We start from the raw sequence: 25,562 nt of genomic DNA, 5'->3' as shown, positions 1-25,562 counted from the left end.
CGTAAAATAAAAGGTATAACAGCTTCTCTTGCCTTATGCGCCATTTTTCCTCCTCTGTTTCCCTCAAATAAGCAAGGAGTAAGCACCTTTGGCGATAGAAATGATTGTAATGAGCATAAGCCCCGTACGGTCCACCATGCTGGTTTGTTGACATCTAGCTACCACAGTTCCTTATGCTCAGGCAGTTTGGCGTGACTTGCCTGGAATGCTGCAAAGTTGTTAGTCGTGGTTTGAAGTCGTGACTTACAGGCTCAAAAATCTGCCTGGAACGCAGCATTACTTGCATGTATTTCAGGAGAAACTGATGAATTCATGTGCTGTAAATCCGACTGACAGGACTCTGCGAACCGTGGGGCAAACTAAGATGGCAGCGCCCACCTCGTGTTATAGATGAAGATAAAGATCATTCATAAAGGTTATTAAATGACAAAACACACTCACTTACACATATTTGAGAATCGGAATATCAGATAGTTGATGACATGGTAAGCAAGTTTAGTTAAATGGTTCTGTATTTCTATACACTACTAATTCCTCCCTCACATTCTACTAATTTTACTTCAAATCCTACTGAATACCCCTGATTCTCTTAAAGTCATCAGTACTCTGATCTGTGCCCTATCTTTCATGCTCAGTAATTTTTTTTAACATGAACTCCTGCTCCCCTATCACCCTCAGTTTATTCCTCATCATCTCTCTCTGAGCTTCATATCTCCTACAAGCCATGATTATATGTTCTACTGTTTCCTCTTCTTGACATCCTTCACACAATCCTGTCTGGTGTTTTCCTATCATCTTAAGGGTTTTATTTAGTGTACAATGTCCCAACCTTAACCTCGTCATCACTATTTCTTCTCTTCAGCTCCCACTTCTCACCCTATCTCCTTTAACATTTCTTTGAATTTGATATAACTGTCTCCCTTTCTCCTTTCTATATTCTCTCTCAATAATGCCCTTTTTGCTAGCTTATCTGCCATCTCATTTTCCCTGATCCCTACATGCGCTGGAACCCACATAAATTTGACCTGACTACTTTTATTAACTATACTCATGCTTAGCTGAAGTACTTCATACAGGATATCTTGTCGGCTTTTTGAAAGAAACGACCTTAAACTAGCTAAAGCTTTGTTCTGTCCCGTCTTTTCCACCCATTGTAATGCAGTTAATATTGCCAACATTTCTTCAGTATATACCCCTAAATTATTTGATGTTCTTCTATTTATTCCAGTTCCTTTTCCTGGTATTGCCATCCCAAATCCTGTTGCCTCTGTCTCTGGTTTTTGCACCGTCTGTATAAATCTGTATAAATTCATTATATACTTCTCCTACTCGATTATTAAAAACTCTTATCAAATTAATTTCCTCCTTCGCTTTCCTTTTTTCCTCTAGAACAAACCAGTCTACGTCAGGCCACATCATCTTCCATGGAGCTATCACTGGAAAAAACTACCGTAGGACTTATCCTCAAGTTAAAGGCTATTTTATTTCCAAAGTTTTCCCTTAAATTTCGTCCATTCTCCCAACACTCCTGCAGTACTGCTTTTGTGGGATGGGAGTCCTTATGCCCCTTAAAAATAACCCAGTGGTTTGCCATCAGTTGGATGGCTGGAACGGACGATGTTTTAAAAGCTCCGCAACAGACTTGTAGTGCTTGGATCACCTCCAATCTCTTTATCAGAGATTTACATTCCTAATAACATATTCCACATTCCTTCCTCTTTTAGACACCGCCCCATCGTCTGCAAACAAAGACCTTCCTATGTCTTCTGGACCCTGTACAAATATATCATTAATCATAATGATAAACAGCAACAGGCTTATCACACTGCCTTGGCCAACATTTTGACTAACATTTGGCCAACGAGCTGGATACATTTTACTGCAGGTTTGAAAAGCCTGGTCTCACACCCCACACCCGCTCTGACCGGCTCACCACACAGCCATCAACACCCTCATCCCTCTCCCTCCCCCCTCCTGCTTCTCAACCTGCACTTCAGATCAGTGTGAGGATGTATGCAGAGTCTTCAGGAAACAGAAGATAAGAAAAGCCAAAGGCCCAGAAGGTGTTTCACCAGCCTGTCTCAAAGCCTGTGCTGTCCAGCTGTCATCCATCTTCATACTGATCTTCAAAAGATCACTGGAGCTGTGCGAAGTCCCCTCCTGCTTCAAATGCTCCACCATCATCCCTGTACCCAAGACACCAAAAATCACAGGACTAAATGACTATAGACCTGTTGCTTTGACGTCTGTGGTCATGAAGTCATTTGAGAGACTGGTGCTGGCCCACCTGAAGGACATCACTGGACCCCTGCTGGACCCCCTGCAGTTTGCTTATCGAGCAAACAAGTCTGTGGATGATGCAGTCAATATGGGACTGCATTATATCCCACAACATCTGGACAAACCAGGAACTTGTGCAAGGATCCTGTTTGTGGACTTCAGTTAGGCTTTCAACACCTTTAATCTCAGGTACCCTCCTGAATAAACTCACCCAGCTCTCTGTACCCACCTCCATCTGTCAGTGGATCACCAGCTTCCTGACAGACAGGCAGCAGCTAGTGAGGCTGGGAAAACTCACATCCAGGACCCTCACCATCAGCACTGGAGCTCCTCAGGGTTGTGTTCTCTCCCCACTGCTCTTCTCCCTCTACACAAATGACTGCACCTCTAAAGACCCCTCTGTCAAGCTCCTGAAGTTCGCAGACGACACCACAGTCATCGGCCTCATCCGGGACGGAGACGAGTCTGCTTACAGACTGGAGGTTGAACAGCTGGCTGTTTGGTGCAGTCACAATAACCTGGAGCTGAACACACTCAAAACAGTGGAGATGATAGTAGACTTTAGGAGAAGCCCCCCTGCACTCAGCATCATGAACAGCACTGTGGAGGCAGTGGAGTCATTCAGGTTCCTGGGCACCATCATCTCTCAGGACCTTAAGTGGGACAATCACATTGACTCCACTGCGAAAAAGGCTCAGCAGAGACTGTACTTACTTCGCCAGCTGAGGAAGTTCAACCTGCCACAGGTGCTGCTGACAGTTTTACTCAGCTGTTATTGAGTCAGTTCTGTGCACTTATATATAACTATTTGGTTTGGGTCAGCTAGCAAATCAGATATAAGAAGACTGCAACGGGTAGGACAGCTGAAAGGATAATTGGTATACACATGCCCAACCTTCAGGACTTGTACAACGCCAGAGTGAAGAAATGGGCAGGTAACATCATCACAGACCCCTCTCACCCTGGACACAACCTGTTTGCACTTCTGCCCTCAGGCAGACGTAACAGATCCCTGAGCACTAGAATATCTAGGCATAAGAACAGTTTTTCCCCCAACGCTATCTCCAGCTTAAACAGCTAACATAGCAGTTACCCCTGTTTTAGTATTCACTTTTAGTACTTGAGAGAGAGTAAAACTTAGTTGTGTATATATAATATATAATATATATATATATTTCATCCTGCTATATATACACAATACAAATCTGTATGTCTTCTGTTCCAGATGTCTACCACATTAGTATTATTATTTATTTTATTTTACTTATTTATTATTATTTTCTTACTTTACTTATTTAAATGTTCTTTCTGTTCTCATGTCATATGTATGTGTGTACCAAGAGCTCCTGTAGAAAACCACAACAAATTCCGTGTGTTTGTGCACACCTGGTGAATAAAGCTCATTCTGATTCTGATTCTGATTGAGGTGTGCCGTTTTCAACCATATACTGATTTGACATATCTGCCCCAATTCTCACTTGAATTTTCCTTCCAAACAGAAAGTCTTTTATCCAATTAAACACCCTCCCACCTACCCCCATCTTATTTAGCTTAATTAATAATCCCTCCTTCCACATCATGTCGTAGGCCTTTTCTATATCAAAAAATACTGCAACTACACTCTCTTTATTTGCTTGTGCTTTTATCTCAGTCTCTAATCTTAAAACCGAATCCATTGTATTCCTTCCCTTTCTAAAACCACTCTGACAGTGTCACAGACACGCCAGGCTCCAGCACCCACCAATCACAACGCACACCTTCCCCTGAGTACTAATCACCGCCACCTGCATCTCATCAGCACACTCATCACCAGCACCATTTAAGACAATCACACACTCAGTCACATTGTCCGGTCTCGTTTGCATCAAGGATCTTACCTCTATGCTTACCTCAAGGACTCCCATTGCTACTTACCTTTCTCCTGTGTCTCTGTGCTACCTCGTGTGCTCCAAGTCTGTGTGTGAGTGTCATCCGCCAGCATTGTCTCCAGTCTGCCACCGCCATCAACCTGCAAACCACAAAAGGACAGTATTATCACCCATTCATTCATCCTTCACCTCTACAACCACAATCTACTCCCCTGTTGTCACTGTTACCTCTGCTTGTGTCCAATAAACCATCTAAACTGTTATCTTCTGCCTCTGGCTGGTACTTACTGTAACAGACAGCTTGTCAGTAAACCTCTTTTTTTCAAGTTCATATGACAATCTATCTGTTATAATTTTTTCTATTGTCTTACACAAGTTAGATGTAAGAGCTATTGGCTTATAACTCATGGGACTAGTTGGATCCTTGCCATGTTTCCTCATTGGAATCACTACTGCTTCTTTTCATTCACTTGGTAATTTTCCCTCCTTCCAAACTTTATTGTATAACTCAAGCAACGTTAAGAGTGATCTTTTCCCTAGATGTTTTACCATCACATAACATATTCGATCTTTCTCTGGAGATGTGTTTTGCTCTCTTAATTGCTCTTACCATCTCTGCCAGAGTGAATGGTTCATCTATTGCTTCTCCTGACTCTTCCTTTCTAACATCTGTAAATACTGACTCAAAGTTGTTGCCCTTCTCTCTTCTTCTGACAGATTTTCTGAGCTGTGAACCGTTGTGAAAGATTTTACCATGACCTCTACCTTTTCCCTATCAGATACAGCTATTTCCTCATTGAATGTTAAAACTGGATATTCCCATTGCCTCCTGTCTCCTCCCATCCTCTTTATCATTCCCCATATTTCTCCCACAGGTGTTGTTCTTCCTATCTCATTACAAAAATTTCTCCAACTTGACCTCTTTGCCTGTCTTATCGTTCTTCTTACCACTGCTTGAGCTTTCTTATATTGAATTAGATTCTGTAGATTGTGGGTTCTTTTAACTAGTCTGAATGCTTTATTTCTTGTCCTTACTGCCTGATGGCACTCCTCATTCCACCAAGGCACCAATTTTCGATTTCCTTTGTTTTTCCCCTTTGGAATAGCTTCCTCTGCTGCCATAACAATTGCTGATGTGACCTGCTTATTTACATCTTATATACTTCCAGACACATCGATCCTAGTCACTGTTTCATCACTCAGTTTCTGGAATTTATCCCAGTCTGCTTTTTCAAAGATCCACTTTGGGATCCTTCCCTCTATCCTTACTTCCATTCTCCTACCCACCGTGCATAAAGGGCAAACGTTCTAAAATAATGGTTGCCTTAAAAAAACTCGCTCTGGGGGGTCAGTTAGAATATTTTAAACTCATGCCTGAAAGGGTTAATAACATGGCGGATGTAGTACGTCCGAATTCATTCATACTACATCAGGGATTGGCAACTTCGATAGTGACGAGGGCCAACATTTTTTCTCCTTAACACCAGGGGGCCAGATGACTAAGCCACACTCGCACCTTTTACACTGTCTTACTCAATTTACTTTTTATTAAGGGAAATCAATGTATAATTAATGTAATTTGTTTTTAAAGATTTTATGAACTGTGTTACGTCCCTATGTGACGTTTAGTTGTGGTTTGGGGTGTTTCTTTGCATTTTCTCTCCCGTGGTTCTCTCGCGCTCTCTCTCTCTCTTCCTTTCGCCTGTGCAGGTGCAAGCTGACTGGTTGTCTCAGGTGTCAATCATTCGAGACGAACGGATTGGAAGTGATGACGTCAGGGGGCAGTGCTCTAATCCTTTCGCTGTGCAACAGGGGAGGGAAGCTATATAAGGGAAACACCAGTGCATGGAAGGCAGCCGGCCTTTGTGTGAACTTGAGCTGTTTTTGTTAGTTCCCTTTGTATTTCGTTTTTATATATATATAAAATATAATTTTTTTTTTTCTTTTTTTTTTTTCTTGAGTTAAATTTGTTAGTGTGCTATGTCTACCATGTAGAAGTTGTATAGTTCCTCATTTGTGAGTGTTTGTAAGCGTTAAAATGCTTTTCAAAACTGTTGAACTGGATTGAGGAGAAGGGATAGGTAAGCTATGTCCTATGTCACGTGACCTACATGGTGCATACATGTAGTTTGATTTTTGTTTAAAAATACTAGGTTCAGGGATTTTGGTGTCACCCGCTGTATTTTTGTTTTGTTAGACAGTGTAGGTAAGACACAACACCTTGGACATTGAAGATTCTTTTTTTTTTTTTTTTTTTTTTTTTTTTGTATTAGTTAGGTTTAGGTTGTTAATGGGTTAGAAAGATTTTTTTTTTGTTTTTGTTGTTTTCTTTTATTTGGCACAGTCCAGGTTTCTTTGTTCTCCTTAGTTCTTAAGTATTGTCAGTTTGCCGGTGTGTTTTGTTTCTGTTTTGTATAAATTGTTTATTTTCCCCTTTCTTTTGTTTTCTTCTTTTGTGTCTCATCTACACACTGGCGTGGTGGCAGCGTTACCGAATCCACTCCTTAAAGACCCCCTGTGGTGAAAAGTTTTTAATGTTTATATGTCTATGTGGTGTTTTTAATATGCTTTAAGACAAACCATGTGCAAATTCATAAGTCAGCACCATTGCTGAGTATTTTATGTTTGAAACTGCAGTAAACGAAAGACAGACTCAAAACCGCGGTTTGAAATTGGTGGTGTTTGTGACGTCACAGACTACCTTGTAACCAATCACAACAATGTGCCGGCAGGCTTTAGCATATCATTAATGACTGCTCTGAAGCAGGAAAATCTCGAGAGAAGCCAGTTTATCCCGGTATATTTTCTGTTGATATGAAAAATTGTGTAGATTTAGCAATATAGCTAGTCTATTACGATGTTATGATGAACTACATGCCTTTCTCCACTGACGTTCTGAGTTGTTCAAAGCGTGTAAGGATACTGATTGTTAGAAGGCAGCTGTCTGCCTCTGAGATGAAGAACAGGAACATGGTTTGTGTAACATTAGCAACACGTTATTAGCTGTTTGATAATGTAGTCAAGCAAAAGGCTAATATTAATTCATATTAATTAATGACAGAACCGTCGCAAGGACTGTGCCAAGTGTGCGGACGCATATGGCTTGCGCCAAAGTAAAGTGACAGCTGACTTGAAGTAAAGCCAAGTTCATGTTTTTGTCCTTCGAAATATTTTAATACTATAAAACATAGCTAAAACAATATTGCTCTGAGCGTGTGCGTGTGACCGTGATTCATGTGCATATTCAGTCAGTGTGGAATCGCACGTCAAGTTCTGAGAGAGCTATTCATTCCATTTTAAATTCTGATTTTGGCCGCCTCTGGAATTGATCAATCCATAGATATTAGCCTACCTGATAAGTTCAAGTAAATACGCTGGAAATCCGCGCTCATTCAAGGATGTGCATTTATTGCATGTACGGAGAAGGCACAGGCGCCTGCAGGATTTCATCTGAATGTTTTTTTAAATCTGAAAACTCCAAAAGGCAACGAAATTGTCAAACATCCATTTAGCGCATGTTCACAGAGGAAAATGGCTACTTGTTCTCTCGATACTCTGTTTTACTGAGAAATCGCTTCAGGTGATTCAGTGAGAGAGCAGTCCAAACGAATGCAAGTGGATTCAGACTGTTTTGCAAAAGCATTTTACCAATTCATAATTTAGAACCCAATTTAAGCATCAAAAATATGTGAGCAGTTCAGTTACACAGCTGTTAAGCCCGGGATACACTGCACGATTTTTGGCTGTCCCAGACAAAAGATTGCTATCGTGAAACAATCATGGCGATTTCTGTGATCGTGGCTCGGTGGTCCTATGTCGTACAGTGAGAGAGGTTCAAAGACGGCCGTTTTCCCGGTCTTGCAACCAAAGATAGTCTATGATCATTTTCTGACAGTGTCAGAAATTCAGCTTCCTTTTTATTTTCAGCACACATAAAATCTACAACTGGCAAAGTGTGATTCAACATGGTATTTTTGTTAACCACTAGCGCATGCTGATGACGTTTTATTCTTCTATAGAAACTTGCATCTACGAGTCAACAGGTGTCATCATCGTACAGTTTACATGCATGTCGTACCCAAGTTCAATGGATCCATGTCGCACAGTGTCTTTTGTAATGATCTTAAAGGATTGCAAAAATCCTGCAGTGTATCCCGGGCTTTAAACTGAATATACGAAGCGAAGCAAGCTTTTTTTCTTAAATATCCACAACAATAAATTGCTCGTCACTACAGCAACCGTACTCTCTGAGCTGGCGTGAGCGAGTGGAGGCGGGGCTAATTTGCATATTCATTGATCATGTATATTAAATGAGGCAAGGGTGTAGAGTTACATTCAAGCTATTTTAAGGCATGAATAACTTTTTTTCACTTGAATTTTTTTTTTAAATATGTCATTTTAGTGATCAAAGATGAGTTTTAAGGGATAAAATAATTGACTACAGGGGGACTTTAAATGTATTCGTTGAGCTCACGTGAGATCAGTTCACGCTACGAGCGCATGTAAACTAGCAGCGGATTATCTTTGCCGACTAGACACGAGTCGTAACTACGGTGAACACACAGAGCGCCGAAGCAGTGGTGCCTCACTAAAGTCGAGACAGTGAACTCCTTTGAGAACTGGCGTCAGAACCTCGTTTATCACTGGACACTGAATTTGCCCCATTTTTACTGGACGGTGTGCACTGGGAAAAGAAGACGAGGGCTTCGCCATATAGGGGTTTCACGGATGATAAAGGCTGATTTATACTTCTGCGTCGGACCTACGCCGGCGTCTGTTTTCATTTATACTTCTGCGTCGTTGTCCGCGTCGGCGTGCATGCAGACCACTAGGAGGCAGTGTCTGCGGTCATGTTGAGGATCAAGGCAAAAGCCGAAGAAGAAGCAGCTTGTCATGTACGTTGTCAGAGAAGCTTACAAATGGAAGCGGCAGAGAAGCGGCAAATAGGTAACAACTTTTGTTGCAGTTTGACTGTATGTGTCTCCTGAAACAGAGCATCTTTTCATTCATATGGAAGTTGAAAACACTCGCTCTTCTCCGAGTATTCCGCGCCAGTTTTTTGACCTGAGGGAGGGGTTCTAGCAGACTAATCACAGCGCTTGCGGTCCGCGTAGAATTGATGCGTTGTTACATTTTTGAAGAGGTGCACGTCAGGCTACGTCGTAGGCTACGTGTGCTACACACAGCCTACGCCGTAGCTACGGCGTACACTCGACGCAGAAGTATAAATCAGCCTTAACGAGGAAATTTCTGCAGCTCAACGACGCACGCGCCAACAAAAGGTTAGCATGCTTGAGCTTATGCTGGGGCAGATCGCTAATTACTGTCCAGTCATATCCCGCAATACTATCCTTAAGAATTCCACTTGCATTGACCATATGTGACAAGTAATCAGGCTACACTTTGGATTTCAGTCCACTGGCGCTCATTTCATTGACTTTGCTGCTATTAAGCTTGAGCCCAATGAGGGTCCGGAGAACTTCTACCAGAGACTAATGGCTTTTGTTGAGGACAATATACTCCGCAAAGACTCTGGCATTACTCATGGAGGCGTGCCCGTTGTGGAGTATGAAGAACTCTCCCCCACAATAGAAAATTTCATTGTTCTCACATGGCTTCGACTTATACACAGCGAGCTGCCAAAACTTACGATCACGCACTCTGGCGTCTATAAAGCTAGAGATATCCCAAGCCCTCAGCTCATTACTGGATGAACTTCAGTTGTCAGAGGATGCCAGAACTATGCGCACTGCGGTGTCCAGCCTTCCAAGGCAGAGACTGACGTCTCTGGGTCGATCAAGGAAGTGGTGTCCACTGTGTAAAGAGGCTTACAGACCAGATAATCATTTTCTCAGTAAATGCCCCTTTCTGCCTCCTCATGACAAAGCATTCATTACAAAAGCACAGCAGGTGGCAGGTAGTTGGTGAAACACACACCCACTTTCACAGAGATGGACATGAGCTTTACTTTGAGACTGATATTCTCGCTGGCATACCATTTATGGAATGTAATGACATCTCCATCCGCCCTGCTAGACACCAGGTCGGACAGGGGGGGATACACACGCTATCAGGCGAGCTTATATCCTCCGTGCTAGATCATCTCATACTGTTTTGGCGTGGCAAATTTGTTGAGCTCGAACTTCCAGGCGAGTTGGTGAACGTTAGCGAGGAGCTCGCAGTTGAGCCACATGATGCTTCTACACAGTGGCTTTTACCTGCCCTGTATAAGGGAATATCCAGTAGAATCAGAATTCCCAATTTGACTGGCACACCGCAAGGTAGCCTATTAAGAGAAACGATCATGTGCCGCATTCGCATGATTTATGTCCAGTGGTGGAAAGAGTACTGAAAATTTGTACTCAAGTACAAGTACTGTTACATTGCTAAAATAATACTCAATTACAAGTAAAAATACTGGTGTCAAAAAAGTACTTGAGTAAAAGTACAAATTACTCTTCTCAAAAACTACTCAAATTACAAATTATTAATTACTTTTTAGCCGGCAATATTTAATAAATTGCCAAACAATATTCAATCAAATCATAGATCTAAGTAGAAAATAGCTACTTTCACTTTCACCTTATTCATGAAGTGCACAAATTAGTGGTCACGATACTGGAATATACTGCCATGTAGATATTTTAAAATCTAATTTTTATGTCCATCTATTTTGTCAAGGAAATCATTATTTTCAAGCTTCAAAAAGCACAAGACTTGTGACAGTAATCAATTTGAATGGCGCAGTTTAATTCAAGTTTTCTGAAGAGACATGTCCGCTTTATACAATGAACAGATTTTAATTTAGGCTTTTGTTCACATATTTAAACATTGATCAATTACCATTACAATAATCTCACTTAAATATTTGCTCACTCTGTGTATTTGTGTCTTTACAATAGGGTAACTTTGTTGCAGTAGCTCACATGCAGCACAAGAAAGCTTGATTTCAAACCAAATTGAATTTACAAAAAAGACAAGTAAACAGTCAGTAATAAAATAAGAACAAATAAAACAAATTATCTTGATTCAGTTGAGGTATATGAAATATAACAACACTGAATTTGTATATGCCGTGTATCTTAAAGGGTTAGTTTCACCCAAAAATGAAAATTCTGTCATTAATTACTCACCCTCATGTTGCTCCAAACTCGTAAGACCTTCGTTCATCTTCGGAACACAAATGAAGATATTTTTGAAGATATCCGAGAGCTTTCTGACCCTCCATAGACTGCAACGTTATTACCACTTTTTATGGCCCAGAAAGGTAGTAAAGACATTGTTAAAATAGTCCACGTGACTACAGTGTTTCAACCTTAATGTTATGAAGTGACGAGAATACTTTTTGTGCGCAAAAAAAAAACAAAAAAACGACTTTATTAAACAATTCCAGGTTGTACGTCAGAATGCCAGCTCATTATTGGCCGGCTTCTGTGTCAGTATCGCACGCATGTGTCATGGTGCTTACATGAACAGCGTCAGAGAGTGACACAGAAGAGAAGAAATTGTTGAATAAAATCTTCTGGTCGCTTTATAATATTAAGGTTGAAGCACTGTAGTCACATGGGCTATTTTAACAATGTCTTTACTATCTTTCTGGGCCTGGAAAAGTTGCAATTACATTGCAGTCAGAAAGCTATCGGATTTCATCAAAAATATCTTCATTTGTGTTCTGAAGATGAACAAAGGTCTTACGAGTGTGGAACAACATGAGGGTTAGTAATTAATGACAGAATTTAGAATTCTGGGTGAACTAACCCTTTAAGAGTCATATAATATGTTGTTTATTTAGATAAAAGAACATCAGAATGGTTTGACCTGTAATGTCTGTACAATGTAGTGATGCAGTTAGACTATAACATTGTAAAGAAATTAAAGATCCACCTTTGTTTGTTGAAAGACTTTCTGGTGCATTTCACTTATAGCCAATAAGCAGTCCCTCCAGGATTTTGCGATTTTCGCTGAATTTATCGCAAAATCAAGCAAACTCCGCAATATTCGGAGGAGCTTGCATTTTTTCTTAATTGCTGCAGATTTTCCGCAGATTTGGGGCTTAGACGCGTCACGTGATGTCATCGCAACATGCATTTAGTCAACTCGTTTGAGCTGCGCAGCTCGGACCAATAATAGACAACGCAACAGAAGTTCAGAGCAGCGGGCCGATCTCGATCACACAACACCATTTCTACACAGCGCTGTCAAGAAAGCGCTTGAATTCACAGCAAAATTAATGACATCGCTGTGAAATGTTGTGAGAAGCATTCATATTCTTTGCAGAATTCTGTTAAACCACAGATATCAGATCAAACAATGCCGACGTGGAAACTGTTTGATATCAATCTGTGGTTTACCAGAGAATCTTTCTTCACAGCGCTGTGTAGTCTGGACACCATGAGAAACATTGTGCCACTAACAATAACAGAAACAACTTGTGGCAGAAATGGTCTAATGTTTTCGAGTGCTTTTAAGTGCTTCACACAACTTTTCCCAGCACTTCAAAGCTTCAAATATTGCAATATCCAATCTGAATGTTATTTTTAATGTGACATCCAAAACATTATTTGTTCATCCTTCATATAGTTTGTTCCCATTTGTAAAACTAAAAGTTTCACAATGTAGGAAAGCAGACAAACAAAAAAGACAATAAATTATCACTGCAGTAGATGCTGCAGAGGAGCACTTATTGGCTTATTAGCCATTTCCACACCCTAGTATATATTTGTAATATTTATTAACAATAAAATAACAGGTAATAGTGTCTGCATCTCAACTTAAGCTTAGTGCTTTTCTGTCAGCCCTCACAGCGCTGCCAAATCAGGGGCTGGTGCCACCTTAGAACTTAAAGGGTTATGCTCCGAAGCTTCCTGAAGCAGTATTTTGAAATCGGCCATCACTATATAAGTCGTTGTTTTGTTTTTTTTGGCACACCAAAAATATTCTCGTCGCTTTATAATATTAATATTGAACCTCTGTACTCACATGAACTGATTTAAATATGTTTTTAGTATATTAATGGATCTTGAGAGAGGAAATGTCATTGCTGGCTATGGAGGCCTCACTGAGCCAACGGACTTCAACAAAAATATCTTAATTTGTGTTCCGAAGATTAACGAAGGTCTTACGGGTGTGGAACGCCATGAGGGTGAGTAATAAATGACAGAATTTTCATTTTTGGGTGAACGAACCCTTTAAGGGCTGCGCATCCATCCTTGCCCCCCTTGATGACATGGTTGCTGGCTGTGAGTCGAGAACTGCGATTGTGTGGTCATGAGCTTCTCCAATGTTTTCACAGAGCTCAGCAGACATTATCCACTAACTGTGCGGTGACAGTACCGCGACCTGATGACCAGCTTTGGATCGTCACTGACGGTGCTCTCAGGGACCCAGGCCTTGGTGCGACAATGTACGTTACACGTGAGGGGACATTACTGGTGGCTGGCTACTTTAGTGCTAAAATTTGCAAAAACCAGATCAATTGGCTCCCGTGTGAAATCGGAGCTCTAGCTATAGCTGCTGCATTAAAGCACTTTGGTCCATTTATCATCCAGTCAACACAGAAGGCGTGTGTCCTCACTGACAGCAAACCATGTGTGCAAGCCTTCGAGAAGTTATGTAGGGGCAAGTTCTCTGCAAGTCCACAAGTCACCACTTTCTTGTCAACTGCAAGCCGCTTCCAGGTTTCTGTCTGCCATGTCGCTGGGGTCGCTATTCTTCCTTCAGTTCATGCTAGTCGCAATGCTGTAGAGTGCAACAGCCCCACGTATCAGGTGTGTAGCTTTGTCCAGGATTGCATGGCCTCGGTTGTGCGCCGTTCCGATGTTGTTAACATTATGCAGGGTGCGCAGAAAATACCCTTCTCAAATAGAGCATCATGGTTGTCCATACAGGTGGCATGTCCGGACCTTCGTAGGGTGTGCACACATCTTTGCCAAGGTCCAATAGAGTAACCAATGCCAAAGATGTGAAACGCTATTTGAACACTACCACTTTGGCCAAAGATGGGCTCTTAATTGTACGCCGTCATACACCGCTGGTGAGCTCCTCTGAGTGCATTGTTGTTCCAAGGAATGTGTTGAGACTAGTGGTCAGCCGTTACTTCTATGCGTTGGATTTGGAGGCAGCTATCCAACATACCAGTAAGGGTTGCCATCAATGTGCCGCATTGGCAAAATTCCCCCTCATTTGCGGTGGAACAATCCAGCTGTGACCCACCTGAGGCTGTGGGGTCCTCCTTTGCGGCTGATGTGTTAAAACGCGCACATCAGCTTATCCTAGCTGTTCGTGAATGTGTGACATTCAGGAGCTGCAGGGTGAGGTTTTCAGGTTGTCACTCCCCTTCTTTTGTCTGTGGCTGTTGCTCAGTTAAACAGCTGTATCAGATCACGTGGCATGTCAGCCCAGGAGATGCTGTTACAACGTGACCAGTTCTCTCTCAAACAGTTACCGGTCCATGATCAGGAGTTAATTACTCTACAACACGCACAATGCCTGGCGAACCATCCCCACAGCAGTAAGGCCAAATCACCATCGAATCGGTTAGCAGCATGCCCAGATGTTGGCCCAGGAGATCTGGTGTACTTGTATAGTGATCGGAACAAGTCCCAGGCACAAAGTCGATATCTTGTGCTAAATACTGACGGAGCAACTTAGATGTGGATCGTATAGGGTCAGACTGAGTGACTGTTACAAAGTTGAGTCTATCCCTGAGCAAACAGTGCCTATTGAAGATGATGCAGACTCCGAGAGTGAAGATCTGGGTGCGAGCTCTCCTCCACCGATTCCTGACATTCCTCTGGCAATAGCCGAGCCAGCATCGTCACCCGTCGGGCCTGTTATCAGCACAAGTAGCCTATGCGAGAGCAGGGGTGCGTCCCCATCGAAATTGGAGAATGACCTCAGTCAGGGGTTGGATTCCCCCTTGCATGTCCCGATGCCAACCCCCCCCGGCGGTCTGGTCGTCTCCGTCGGCTGCCAGTCAAGCTGATGGACTACGAGCTGCAGTAGGCATGCAGCCTTAACTTGTATCCTTTGTTGGGTGTGGGAGAAAGTTTTGTTGTTATATATATATATATATATATAATATACACACACACATTTGTGTTTGTGGTGTTTTTTGATAGCCTGCTATGCTGTACCGTATGGAGTGTGACGTCTGATCCCCGGGTGTCGTGGCACGTCAGCGCCAGGGGCGGGGTTTGGGGTGTGCGTGTGATTGTTATTCTGGCTGTTGTCGCCATTAAAGCAAATGTTAGCCAGCCTCTCGAATCAGCGATTCATTGTGTCTCATCTACACACTGGCGTAAGCTAAGACAATACAACATTTACTGTATGTGTCATAAAATTTACTGAATTTGAGAAATTTTCTATTGCGTTCCTGATTTGGCAGTCAGATTCACTGATTTTGGGCGTGTAAAATGTGATGGATTCTATTGTTCAGTTGGCATTTTTGCCCCAAAATGGCTGCCGCGCTACCGAAGTGACACCTAGTGGCTGTTACCCAAAAAGCATCAGAGTTTTGCCTCTTGGGTTCTATGCTCTTTGGTAGTAGTAGCTCTGCTCTAAGCATGGACAAGTTTTTTGAAAAGACAACAAAAAAACAACAAAAGCCAGTTAAACATAAAGTAGAAGAAAACAAAAACAAAAGCAGAAGTCCAAGGCATTGGCTGCATTTTGGATTGGAGTGGAACAGGAATACCCACTGCTACCTGTACGAAAAAGAAGTATAGCCTACTTCAAGTTAATTTTATCAAGTAACAGTAACAGTCGGGATCATTAATATGTACGCCCCCAATATTTGCATATACCAGCCCATGTTCAAGGCATTACACAAGGGCAGGACGTCTGGGGCCTGTACCATGAAGCCGGATTAGCTGGCTAGCCAGTTAAGTTTCAGATTAGTTTGTGCCAATCCTGGGTTTTAGGTACCATGAAAGTGACTTGGCTTTTAGTAACTTATGCTCCACAGCTAACCTGCTCCGGGGCAGGTTATGTTCTGGGTAAGAGATCTCAAACTGAAATTGGACCAATCAGATGTGAGCAAAGTGACACTGACACATCCAACGCAATAAAGTCACGCCCCCGGTTTCTCTTCCTCCAAATTAAAGATCACTATATAGTGAAAACAAATATTTAACGATGAAATTGTCTTGCTTTAATGATTTATAGAATTATTTTATGATTTATATTATTAATCCATTTCACACAAGCAATTTTAGTTTAACAGTTATTAAGCATTTATTTTAAATAAATATTAATATATACAGATCATATGTAAGCTGTAGAATCAACAGATAACTCTTTAAAAATGACTACATAACCTTACATGTTTGAGTCCTCTATTGCTGTATATAATAAACTATATAAACACTTGACAATTTCCACTTGCTCTGATAGAGCAAGATCATTTCTTTTATTTGTCCTTTTTCATGGACAAGTTTCTTCTTTAGTGTAAATGCGTTTAAATTCTTCATTTTCTTCAGCAAAAGAGTTTTGAATCGCGTTGACTCTCTCGCGAGAAGTAAATCACAGTTTCTTTCTGTTGCAAGGCATGTGATTGGCTGTTTGCCACTGATGTCACGCATTCATGTGCACGCGCTCCACAAACTCAGGATCAATGCCTGAGTTGACAGAGAAAGTTGATGATTAGCATCATGGTACCAACAAAGCCGGATTGGAGTGGTTTGGTTTTGTCAACTTGAAACTAATCCTATAACCCTGAGTTTGTTCAACTACCACCATGGTACAGGCCCCTGGATGTGCACAGCAGAATCATCAGACTAGGTAAGCAAGCAAAGACAATAGTGAAAAATGGCAGATGGAGCAATAATAACTGACATGATCCATGATAACATGATATTTTTAGTGATATTTGTAAATTGTCTTTCTAAATGTTTCGTTAGCATGTTGCTAATGTACTGTTAAATGTGGTTAAAGTTACCATCGTTTCTTACTGTATTCACGGAGACAAGACTGTCGTTATTTTCATTTTTTAAACACTTGCAGTCTGTATAATTCATAAACACAGCTTCATTCTTTATAAATCTCTCCAACAGTGTGTAATGTCAGCTTTAGCCACGGAGCACTATCAAACTCATTCAGAATCAAATGTAAACATCCAAATAAATACCATACTTACGCGATTAGACATGCTGCTTGACGAACACTTTGTAAAGATCCATTTTGAGGGTTATATTAGCTGTGTGAACTTTGTTTATGCTGTTTAAGGCAAACGCGAGCTCCGGGGGCGGGGAGCACGAGAATTTAAAGGGGCCGCAGCCTGAATCGGCGCATATTTAATGATGCCCCAAAATAGGCAGTTAAAAAATGAATAAAACAAATCTATGGGGTATTTTGAGCTGAAACGTAACAGACACCCTTTAGGGGACACCTTAGACTTATGTTACATCTTTTGAAAACACGTTCTACGGCACCTTTAACGTTTATATTGTTTCATAATAAACCTGCTGCTTATATACATTCGTGATTCTTCAAGTTTTTCCAGCGGTGAGGGGGAGGGGTGTGGAATCGTGCACTCAGGAGTATGGTCTCTGTGGAACAAAAGTGGGCGTTTCTGAATTTGTGGGTGTTTTCAACCTGGGTGTTTATAAATCATGCAATGAAAATTAAATTTTTTACGTTACCAAAAATGTGTAGTCTAAGAGGAAATCAGTAATCAGAGAAATCAGAAATCAGTAACTGATTACAATTCATAAGTAATCTACCCAGCTCTGTATACTAGTATCAATGTATTAGTAGTAAACTTGTAAGTCTACTATTTTAATACTGCTTGGGACTAAATTGGCCCAATTGAAGTATACGTTTAAGTGTACTATATGTGTAACAGTAGTAAACTTTAAGTACACAACTGGTTCACAGCTACATTTCTCATTTGTACTGCATCTGTACTACAAGTGAACTTATAAGTATAACCAAGTATAATAAACTAAAGTATAGTTTACTATTTTAATACTAGTAGTACATTTTTAGTATATGAAAGTACACTTTGAAATATACTCTCAGTAAACTACTAGTTTAGTGCAAGTATACTTGTAAGCTTTCTTTAAGTGAACATAACATCACACTTATAGTTTACTTTTTATATATTATTATTTATTATTATTATTATTATTATTATTTGCACTTTAAGTATACTACAATGTTCCTATTTAGTTTTTTTTTTTTTTTTTTTTTTTTTTTTTAATTGAAATACCTTTTAACTGTACTTCAACACTTTCCATTTTAAAAACATTTTATTTTAGCTTCATTAATACTTTTTTTATCAACACTTAAATGTGGGTAAGTTTTTTTTTTTTTTTTTTTTAAAGAAAAACATTTTAAACAAAAAGCTGAGAAAATTGCATTTTTGTCAAAGACTATGTCTGGATGGGATTCAGAACGATGATCAAACACAGGTGGAGTAGATCGAGTCCATAAGCACCCCCAAATCGTCATAGTCCTCATTTAGTAACGTTAGGCAGTTTTGATTTATATGCTGTTTAATGTTTGATTATTGCTTTATTTTACATTTGCGTGAGGAATATTCTATTGCTTGTTTCAGCTTCTTCTTCTCCTGCATTTTGATCCGGAGATTCTGTACTCTTTCAGAAGATGCGTAACTGCACCCCCTACGGTATAGCCTGAAAATTGAGTCAGTGGCGAGGAAGGATTGAAGTAGATTTGAAGTAAATTCCCAGGAGAGCCCTGGCAATACTCCTTCCTTTGCCACATCCTACCTACGTGAGATAGGGTTTTCTGCAGTTGCCTCAATCAAGACAAACTACAGATCAAAGGTGGACATGAAAATGAGCTGAGTGACAGTCTCACAACTGCATCCTTGATTTAAGAGAGTCTGCAGCACAAAGAAAGCAGTGTTGCCAATTTAGGGATTTTCCCAGATAGCATACACATACGGGCGTCATCAGGGCCAACTATGGCACATATGGCTCTGTTCTGGCAGCGGTAAAGGTCATATGGGCCGTATCTGGCCCACACACATCTAGGGTTGGGTATCGAGAACCGGTTCCATTTTAGAGCCGGTTCCAAATTTCAAAGAACCGGGTATTCGATACGATGCGCGCATTTCGATTCTGTTTATCGATTCCTGACTTTTTTCAGTCATTCTCGCACAGTGAACAGCAGTGAGCGTTTTACAGTTGTGTCTATCTGCTAGGACCTGCGACAAGGACCTTATCTCATCACGCAGTTCATTACAATTGGCACTGACTTTTGCTTCAACACGGCATTAATCTGAAGGAATGCACCGTGTTTGGGGCCGTTCACATGTCGCGTCTAAAAACGCGTGGAAAGCTCAGCCGCGCCACTTTCTCCTTTCCAAAGCGCTTTCGCTCCTGTGGTGTCTTTCGTTGCTATGCAAACATTAACTGCGCTCTGCAAGATGACGAGGAAGTATCAGCAACGGATTAATTGATTTCTAGCCCTTGCATTAGCTTTACTAGATATATTTATGGAGATTAGAAATAAAAACCCGGCTGAGCTTTTGATGTTGTTACGGAAAGGCCGAAGCTGATCGATTGGTTCTAGTCACATGACCTGCGCTTGAGGCATTCTGAAAAGCATATAGGCACATTTGAAATAACGCACCTACATTTGAAATAACGAACTGTGAACTCTAACCCAGCCACAAGTCCTAAAGCACCAGATACAGCTTAGCAATAGCAGTGTCTCACACTCAGGTACAAAAACAGTTACAGCCTACTGGTTATAGCCCAAATGTGGCAAGAATAAAAGGTAAAAACATTATTCTTGAAGTATTTGCTCTTTTTTTTTTTCTCTCCATAAAAAAAAATATTGGAATTGGAATCGAGAATCTATAAGAACAGGATTCGATAAACAGAATCGGAATCGTTAAAATTAAAATGATACCCAACCCTACACACATCAAGCCGGTTTTAGTGTGAGTTGTGGCTTGCTGTGTATGGCCCAGATGTGGCCCCTGTGACCTTTGCCGCTGCCAGAACTGGGCCATATGTGCAATAGTTGGCCCTGATGAGGTCTGGATATATATGCTATCGCCAGCCACGCTCAGGTTGAGTCATCGCCGTCATTCCATGCGATATGTGGGCCAGAAAAATGTGGGAGATGTGGGCCACAACTGGGCCAGATGTAATTTGCTGTCTGGGTTGTCACTAGATTTAGTGACTTCCCCGCCTCTTTTGAGACTTTTTCAAAAGTTTAGAGGCAAATCTAGCAACTTCTTGGACAAACCTTATCGAGATTCTTATTTTGCCCACTGATCTATATTCATATTTATATAGATCAATGAATTTGCCATTATGATGTCATCTAGTGACATGAAAGTAGTTTGCAACACTGAAAGCAAGCAGACCCCAGTCACTGAAAAGACTGTGAGACTAGTAAGCATAAGTCTAATTCCCGCAGTTCAAACACATTAAAGGGATAGTTCACCCAAAAATGAAAATTATCCCATGATTTACCCTCAAGCCACACTAGGTTATTCATTACAGCGAGGTGGTCTTTCTGCTGGGCCTTAGGCCTGTCGTACCTCATACGGTGCCTATGGTGGACTATGCATGGCAGGGGCGTCCTCTTCCCTGAGGTAGGCCTAAACCTGACTGCATACCACATGGATTTGCTGCAGGGTCTTCAGCTGGGGAGCACCGCTCATTAACGTTTTGCCCTTTAACCCAGAACGTCTCCTGGTGGCAGGGCAGTGAACAGGGACTTCTCCCTGACACCGCCTGCAGCAAAACCTAATTAGATGTTACTCCCCAAGCCTTATCTCGTCGTTTCAGCCAGAGCCAGTGGCTTGCTTTCTCCGCTTCCTCAAAGCTCTTTGGTGGATCTACTCAGTGTGGCTCCCCGTAGTCCCAGGTCCTTGAGCAGGCATGATATTGATCTGCCCACAAAGCCTCTGGCTCCCACCTCCACCGGGTACAGCCTCACACTCTATCCACTTTCTCTGCACTCCGCGACCAAGTCTGCGTACTTCGCCTTCTTTCTCTCATATGCAGCTTCCAGTCCCTCCTCCCATGGCACTGTCAGCTCAATCAGTATCGCTGACCTCACAGCTGCAGACCACAGCACCACATCTGTTCTTAATGTGGTGCTGCATATCTCCTGTGGGAAGTGGAGCTGCCTTCCCAGATCTACTTCCATCTTCCATCCCACCCCTGATGTCAATAGCTTGGCGGGTGGTCTCTTGCTGGTATGCATTGCGGGTTCCCCCTGCCTGAGGAAGTGAATCCTGAATCGGCTGTCTAATGGACTCTGATTGTTTGCCTCCATCTGAGCCGACCCTGTGTCAGTGCTGTTTTACATCCCGAAAGAACATGCTGGAGTGAGGCATTGATGGTCCCGCAGAGGTCACAGGATTGCTCCGTTCCAAGCCATTGGTGGAGGTTTTTTGGGCTCTGGAGGGTGTCGTATGTTGCCCTAATGAGGAAACTGAGCCGAGCCTGTGGCAGTTTCCAAAACTCTGCCAGGTTATTGCTCGGCTCGCGACACCCTCCCAAGTTGTCCACCGCCCCTGCTGCCCCTGTGCCACGGACCTTACTCTGAGCTCCTCCTGCTCAATCCTGGTGACCTCTGCTACAACTAGGTCCTTTCTCTCCTTCCTACTTGCCTTGGACCATAGGATGGGTGGCTTGCTCCATCCAAGGCCTGCCCGCCCTGTCGGGACCATGCCCACAATTTGTTGATGTTGCAATCTTCCCATCACCTTCTGCACCTACTCCTTAGCCCTCCATTTCCTTCCAGTCTCAACTCTGGCATTTGCATCAGCCACTGCCATGTCGGAGGAGTCCCTTAATTCCATCACCAGCCTTGTCTTCTCCTGCCTATAGCCCAAGGTAATGGATTTTAGTGGTAGCTGGAGTGCATTCTGACCTGCAGGCAGCTGAACCCCACCCACCACCTGCCTTGCCCCGATCAGGATGACCTCAAACGCTGCCACAAGGAGGATGAGAGAAATGGAGCATCCCATTGCGATCCCTACTTCCAGTTGTTTCCAACAAGTGGTGACTTTCTTCAGTGCAAAACACGTGCATTTCCTGGTAGTAGTTCATGATCATGGTCCTGATGTTGTCTGGGATGTAGAAGAATTCCAAAGCGCAGGCTACAAGCAGGTGTGGCACTGACCCATAGGCATTAGCTAGATCTAGCCATATGATGTGCAGGTCTTTCTTCTCCCTCTTAGTGGTCTGGATCTGTTCCCAAATCATGGAAGCATGCTCTACACAACCAGGGAAACCTGGAATCCCGGCTTTCTGACAACTGGTATTGATGTAGTTGTTCCATCACGGAGAACAAGATTTTCCCCTCCACATTCAGTAGAGCTATGCTTCTGAACTGCTCGATGGTCTTGGCGTACTGTTGTTTGGGAATAGCAACTGCCACTGCCCTTTGAGACAAACACAATCAGAGATATATTCAAAAATATTCTTGCCCTCCAAAGGTGTGGTAGTGAATAGGGGGCCTGTTTTGAAGCCAAAAATAAATGCATCGATCCATCATAAATATAATCCATACGGCTCCATGGGGTTAATAAAGGCCTTCTGAAGTGACGCGTTTGGTTTTGTAAGAAAAATATCCATATTTAAAACTTTATAATCTAAAACAACTAGCTTCCGCCAGATGACTGTACGCATACTGCGCAAGTCGACTTGCGCCTAGTTCTTCTGACGCGATGTATGACGCAGGATATAGGAGTATCGTAACCTCTTACGGTTCAAACTAATATCGAAATCCTCTGACATTTCTCTTTAAAATTTCTCGTTTTAGACTTCCAATTTGTGACTGGTGTTTTGTTTTGCTCTATCCACTGCGCGTCCGCGTTCGCCGTTGCATGGGTCAAGTTGCCGCAAATCGATGCATACGGCCATCTGCCATATGATGAGAGTGCATCTGTATTGTAGCCTGCTGTCTTCAGCCAGACCCTTCTCCCGTGTGTTGCTCAGAGACGCAAAACAGTCCCGTGGCTTGTTTCGAACAATTTACGTTGGCGAAATGGAGCAAAAACAGTAATATTCAGCAATATTCTGTCTAAAATGTAAGTCACTTAATATGAACTTGTTCTTGTATAAAATCAATATCACATTTGTAATCGTGTTGATATTTGGAGAAAAAATGGCACTCTTTGTGATATTAGCTATATTAAATAATATAAATAAAAAAGACATACAGCCATAAATGCATTTTAATAGTTGAAATCATGCAGTTAAAGCTTGCACTCTAAATGCTAAGACGTGCTAGCTACTCTAACCTATAGCCCAGAGAGTGCACGCATTCACTACGTGATGTAGTATAGGCACTCTCTGAGTGTGTTTTTGTAAAGTGGGGGATATACTCGATAATGTCAGATCACATATTGTTAAAAAAACAATTATGTTATCATCTGTGTACTCGTGTGGGTTTTACCCACCCTCTGCAGCATTCCCTTTGTCATCAACCACTTGGAAAATGATAACCAATGCACATAATACCTTGAGTATATTCAGGTCTCTGGTCATATAAAGGTTTATGATTGGTTTTCTCATCCCCTTTCTGATCATTGCATCTTCATACATTGCTATTGGAGTGTGGGCCAAAAGTCTCAAAAGAGGAAAGAAGCTTTTCCAGGTCATTATATCTGTAATCATGGCTTTTTTCATATGCTGATTTCCTTTTCATGTTCAACAGCTGTGTACTATAATTGCACTCGAGAATAAGTGGAGTGACGGGGGCGGCACCCTGGAGGCCGTGGGCAGGAGCAGACCGGCTAGGATGTCTGCAGGGTGGCCCGGCCATGCAGGTGTCCAGGGTGGAGCTGGCCACTCTGGACGCCATGGCGAATCAGGCAGTTCATGGGACCATGGCATCGCGGGTAACTCAGGGTGCCAGGGCGGCGTCAGCAGTTCAGGGGGCCATGGTGGTGCAGGCAGTTCCGGGGGCCATGGTGGTGCAGGCAGTTCAAGGCGCCATGGCGGTGTGGCCTCGGTCCTGACCCCAGGCTCAACTATTAAGGCCACGAGTATATGGCGCTCCCCCAAAAAGTTCTTGCCTCTGGGCTAGAGCGGGGTCTGAAGCGGGCTCGCGGGCTGGAGTGGAGTCGCCTCTGGACTCGGGACGGGCGAGGCAGCGAGTCGCCTCGGGGGGGGCGAGGCAGCGAGTCGCCTCGGGGGGGGGCGAGGCAGCGAGTCGCCTCGGGGGGGGGCGAGGCAGCGAGTCGCCTCGGGGGGGGCGAGGCAGCGAGTCGCCTCGGGGGGGGCGAGGCAGCGAGTCGCCTCGGGGGGGGCGAGGCAGCGAGTCGCCTCAGCACTCGGGGCGGGCGAGTCGCCTCAGCACTCGGGGCGGGCGAGTCGCCTCGGCACTCGGGGCAGCGAGGCAGCGAGTCGCCTCGGCACTCGGGGCAGCGAGTCGCCTCGGCACTCGGGGCAGCGAGGCAGCGAGTCGCCTCGGCACTCTGGTAAGGGATAGGATCCATCACTGGACTGAGATCAGGGACTGGATCCTGGGTGAGGAAGAGATACAGAGCCGTGGCGGCAGCCATCTTGACCGAGGGCTCAGGCGTGGCGGCCATCTTAGGATGAGGCTCGGGAGTGGCGGCCATCTTGCGACAAGAATCTGGGGTGGCGGCCATCTTGCGACAAGGCTCTGGGGTGGCGGCCATCTTGCGACGAGGCTCTGGGGTGGCGGCCATCAGGATCCCTGAACTGAGGAAGTGGGGAAGTTCCGGAGGACAGAAATGGACCGATTCATAGGAGGGGTATGTGGAGGGAGCCGGCGGGGCGTGAGCTGACCAGGCCACGTGTGTTGCTGATGGCTGGATGAGGACGATACTTCTCTACTTTAACTTCTTCAACTTCAAAATTTGAACCATTTAAATAGAGAATGAGGTTGACTCGACTAGAGAGAAACAACAAGCAGGTTCACTATAACGAATAGTATCCTCATCCAGGCCCATCAGAAAACAAGCACTAAGGGAAGCATCAGGCCAGCCCACCTGACAAGAGAGCTCAGAAAACTCCTCCACATACCTCTCCAACGGATGACCACTCTGCCTTAAACCACACAGGCGGTCCTCAGCTGGGATGGTGTTGTTATGATCACTTCTTCTGTCATGTGCCATGGTGGATAAACACTCACAATGAGGAAGAATGCAGAAAGGAAGATTTTAATAATAATAATCCAGGAAACAGGAGAAACGCCATCAACACAAACGTATAATGCAAACGAGAACCAACAGAGACTGAGGGAGAATACAGGGAATATATACAAGTCAAACAAAGGGGCAAACGAGATTAATAAACAAGACACACCTGGGACCAATGAACTCAAATCAGGGAAACCATAGAAACAAACCAGTGGCTGGAAAACTGAGAATAAGGAAAATGTGACAAAAGGAAACATAAACAGAACCCTGACACTATGCAAGCTATAGGTGTGCTTTTGTTAACT

General features: G+C 43.0%; 1 protein-coding gene and 1 long non-coding RNA gene across 3 annotated transcripts in view; both read left to right on the top strand.

Annotated features, from left to right (window-relative positions):
• The window catches only part of LOC127496312 (C3a anaphylatoxin chemotactic receptor-like), a 154,368-nt gene that overhangs the window by 107,256 nt on the left and 21,550 nt on the right, over positions 1-25,562 (top strand). The window lies entirely within an intron of this gene.
• The window catches only part of LOC127496325 (uncharacterized), a 45,137-nt gene that overhangs the window by 18,377 nt on the left and 1,198 nt on the right, over positions 1-25,562 (top strand). The window contains exon 1 of one of the 2 annotated variants that reach the window (XR_007925291.1): positions 16,553-16,928. The exons of the other annotated variant lie outside the window; for it this stretch is intronic. This is a non-coding gene — a long non-coding RNA (uncharacterized LOC127496325). Of the gene's footprint in view, positions 1-16,552; positions 16,929-25,562 lie in introns of those variants that run through there. 2 annotated transcript variants of the gene reach the window in all.

This window comes from Ctenopharyngodon idella, chromosome 15 (genome assembly GCF_019924925.1).
Source record: "Ctenopharyngodon idella isolate HZGC_01 chromosome 15, HZGC01, whole genome shotgun sequence".
Taxonomy (NCBI): Eukaryota; Metazoa; Chordata; class Actinopteri; order Cypriniformes; family Xenocyprididae; genus Ctenopharyngodon; species Ctenopharyngodon idella.
This window is presented reverse-complemented; position numbering and strand designations above follow the sequence as displayed.